We start from the raw sequence: 4,454 nt of genomic DNA on the forward strand, positions 1-4,454 counted from the left end.
GTGTTAATTGTAAAATTAACCTTTTAAGGCAGACTTTGTCTGCCTTTTGCTGGAAAGCATTTGAATATCTGGTTGCAGCATGGAGGTCTGAAGTTGCACTTGATCTTCAAGATGGGTCTCAGTCATTTGTGACCTTAAAGGAGTCTTGGTCTGGATTAGGCAGGAGAAGGGACAGTCCTAGCAATAAGTGGTGGATAAGCAGGAAAGCATTTTTCAGGCATGTCGCTGAGGGTTTAGGCATTCTACTGCATTTTTCCACATTTCAATTACATCTTTCTTAGCATCAAACAATGACTTTATTTTATTTATTTAATTAATTAATTTATTCATTTTTGTAGAGACAGAGTTTCACTTTGTCACCCTCCATAGAGGGCCGTGGCGTCACACAGCTCACAGCAACCTCCAGCTCTTGAGCTTAGGTGATTCTCTTGCCTCAGCCTCCCAAGTAGCTGGGACTACAGGTGCCCACCACAACGCCTGGCTATTTTTTGTTGCAGTTTGGCTGGGGCCGGGCTTGAATCCGCCACTCTCGGCACACGGGGCCGGCACCCTACCCACTGAGCCACAGGTGCCGCTCAACAATGACTTTATTTTTTATTTTTTTTTGAGACAGAGTCTCACTATGTCGCCCTTGGTAGGGTGATGTGGCATCACAGCTCACAGCAAACTCCAACTCTTGGGCTTCAGCAATTCTCTTGCCTCAACTTCCCAGGTAGCTGGGACTACAGGCGCCCGCCACAACACCTGGCTATTTTTTGGTTGTAGTTGTTATTGTGGTTTGGCGGGCCCAGGCTGGATTCGAACCTGCCAGCTCCTGGGCTGTGGCTGTATGTGGCTGTATGTGGCTGGTGCCCTAGCTGCTGACCTATAGGCGCTGAGCCCAAACAATGACTTTAAAATGTCATCTACTGAGAGCTCAATCAATTCCATCTGCAGTTCTTTTTTTTGGAGACAGATTCTCAAGCTGTCGCCCTGGGTAGAGTGCTGTGGCATCACAGCTCACAGCAACCCTCAACTCCTGGGCTCAAGAGATTCTCCTGCCTCTGCTTCCCAAGTAGCTGGGACTACAGGCGCCTGCCTGGCTATTTTTTGGTTGCATCCGTCATTGTTGTTTGGCAGGCTAGGGCTGGATTCGAACCTGCCAGCTCAGGTGTATGTGGCTGGCGCCTTAGCCGCTTGAGCCACAGGCACTGAGCCAACTGTGTATTCTTCATATGATTCAAATATATCATCCTGCTCATCAATGACCTTTCTTAACTGAGGAAAATGTTCACCTGAAACTTTCCAAAGACAAAGTGTTTTGAAAACCTTTTCAAAATGCTTGGATTTTTTTCCCCTCATGTCATATATAAACTTAGTTTTACCTTGCAAAGAAATATTAAAGTTGTTTTGATTTGATATGACATCACACAGAAATGCTGCATTCTTATATATGTTCGTTCAATAATTCACATGGCTGATTCTGTTCTTCATAAAATTTAACTATCTGTTCTCTGAGAGTTAAAATCGTGGCTAACACCTGTCTCTGTGATAGCCAACTCACTTTAGAACAATGCCACAGAGCCACACTGCTTACCTCATAGTTCCACTTTGGCAGGTTGTGAAACTGACAATGTCGTGTTGCATTTGTATGGATATAGTTAACAATACCTGTAACTTGTTGAAAAATGTCACTTAAGGGTGGCGCCTGTGGCTCAAGGAGTAGGGCGCCGGTCCCATATGCCGGAGGTGGCGGGTTCAAACCCAGCCCTGGCCAAAAAAAAAAAAAAAATCTTGTGTTATGACCTGAATGAAATATAAAACCTGCACCACCAGCAGTATTAGTTGATTCACCTAAAATGATTGAATAATATATATTTTCCTTTTGAAGTTTTTTTTTTTCCCCAGTTTCTGGCTGGGGCCAGGTTTGAACCTGCCACCTCTGGTATATAGGGCCAGCGCCCTACTCCTTGAGCCACAAGGTGCTGCCCTCCTTTTGAAGTATTGCATGAAGTTGTTCTGTTAAGTTGAAGGCTAATTCATGCTGCCAATCAGTTATGGTTCTCCTTGAAAGAGGCAATTGTGGGCGGCGCCTGTGGCTCAAAGGGGTGGGAGCTGGCCCCATATGCCAGAGGTGGTGGGTTCAAACCCAGCCCCAGCCAGAAACTACAAAAAAAAAAAAAAAAAAAAGAAAGAGGCAATTGAAATATTATTGGGGATAAATATCCTATAACTTTGACAATGCATTCTTTCACAATTTCTTCTTCACTGAAGGGCTTCTCTTTTTCCCCGCGTATACAAGCAACTTTATAGGTTGCATCAGTGGTATTATTTCCAGGTCTAATTGTTTCTCGAAAAGAATTGTTTTTGCTTTTGCTTTTTTTAACTTCTGCAATACAACCTTTTGTAACTCTCTCTCTAATTTAAAATACTTGTGCTCTTTACAAGTGTTACAATGCTGATGAGCACTGAATTTCTTTCGTGTAGATATTGCAGTATCACAAACCCCGCAAATCATCTTTAGCAAAAACAAGACGATATTGCAGTTCCCAGTCTTCACTAAAAAACCTGTTTTCTTCCTTCAGGGTTCTCTTGGCTTTCTCTGAGAGGATGAGCTGTGAAGCAGACAGAATTAAAAAATACTGTTGACTTCTGCAACCACTCACAAATCCCACTCCAAGCAGAGACACAGTGCACCACTGTCAAAAGCTGGTAACAGGCTGGGCGGACTCCACCCCCATAAACTCTTCACAACCCATACTGTGCAGTAGTGGCACCAGTCGGGTGGGGGGAATTAGAACTAAATCTTAAGCGTTGGCCTGGTGTGGTGGCTCATGCCTGTAATGCCAGCACTCTGGGAGGCTAAGGAGGTGGATTGCATCAGCTCACAGGTTCGAGACCAGTCTGAGCAAAAGTGTGATTCCCCCCATCTCTATAAATAGCTGGGCATTGTGGCTGGCGCCTGTAGTCCCAGCTACTTGGGAGGGTGAGGCAAGAGGATCTCTTGAGCCCAAGAATTTGAGGTTGCTGTGAGCTATGATGCTACAGCACTCTACTGAGGGCGACAAAGTGGCACTGTCTCAAAAAAAATAAAGTTATGAGCATATCAGCAGCCATCAATTTAGCTTTTATAGCTTGCTAATGTTGTAATTGTGCTGGTCAATCTGGGGAGATTATTTCTCTTTTTTTTTTTTTTTTTTTTTTTGGTTTTTGGCCGGGGCTAGGTTTGAACCTGCCACCTCCGGCAAATGGGACCGGCGCCCTACTCCTTAAGCCATAGGTGCCGCCCTGGGGAGATTATTTCATTGAAACTTATTTTATTCTGTGGTATTTTATTTTATTTATTTTTTTTGAGACAGAGTCTCAAGCTGTCACCTTGGATAGAGTGCTATGGCATCACAGCTCACAGCAACCTCAAACTCTTGGGCTTAAATGATTCTCTTGCCTCCCAAGTAGCTGGGACTACAGGCACCTGCCACAACACCTGGCTGTTTTTTTGTTGTTGTCATTGTTATTTAACAGGCCTGGGTCGGGTTTGAACCTGCCAGCCTTGGTGTATGTGGCTGGTGCTCTACCTACTGAGCTACGGGTGCCCCCATTATTTTATTTTTTTTTAGACAGAGTCTCATTTGTCACCCTCAGTAGAGTGCTCTGACCTCACAGCTCACAGTAACCTCAAACTCTTGGGCTCAAGTGATTCTCTTGTCTCAGCCTTCCGAGTAGCTGAGACTACAGGTGCCCACCACAAGTCCCGGCTATTTTTAGAGACAGGGTCTTGATCTTGCTCAGGCTGGTCTCGAATCTGTCAGCTTAGGCAATTCACCTGCCTCGGCCTCCCAGAGTGCTAGGATTACAGGCCTGAGCCATCATGCCCAGCCTATGGTATTTTAAATATATTCATTCTAAAAATAAAATAAAAATAGAAAAGATTAACAAAAATGCGTTAATAAAAATAAAAGGATTTGTCCTGTAAAATTTGTATTCTGTGGAAAGGCTGCACTTAAGGACCTAGAAAGACATATGTGGGCTTAAGGCAGCAGGTTCCCCACCCTTGACTAGACTGGTGTCTACTTGTCACGCCCAAATCACAGATGGCTCTGCCAAAGGCTCAGGGTACACCTCCCTGCCTGGAATTGGTACTACAGAATGTTAGCACTTAGGCAGGCACAGGGCAGACCAAGCAATGAGGATTCATTTGGGGTTAAGTGTGTTTCCTTATTTATTTATTTTTTTTTGTAGAGACAGAGTCTTACTGTACCGCCCTCGGTAGAGTGCCGTGGCGTCACATGGCTCACAGCAACCTCTAACTCTTGGGCTTACGCGATTCTCTTGCCTCAGCCTCCAGAGCAGCTGGGACTACCGGCGCCCGCCACAACACCCGGCTATTTTTTCTTTTGTTGCAGTTTAGCCGGGGCTGGGTTTGAACCCGTCACCCTCGGCGTATGGGGCCGGCGCCCTACTCACTGAGCCACAGG

The sequence above is a fragment of the Nycticebus coucang genome, chromosome 24, assembly GCF_027406575.1.
Source record: "Nycticebus coucang isolate mNycCou1 chromosome 24, mNycCou1.pri, whole genome shotgun sequence".
NCBI lineage: Eukaryota > Metazoa > Chordata > Mammalia > Primates > Lorisidae > Nycticebus > Nycticebus coucang.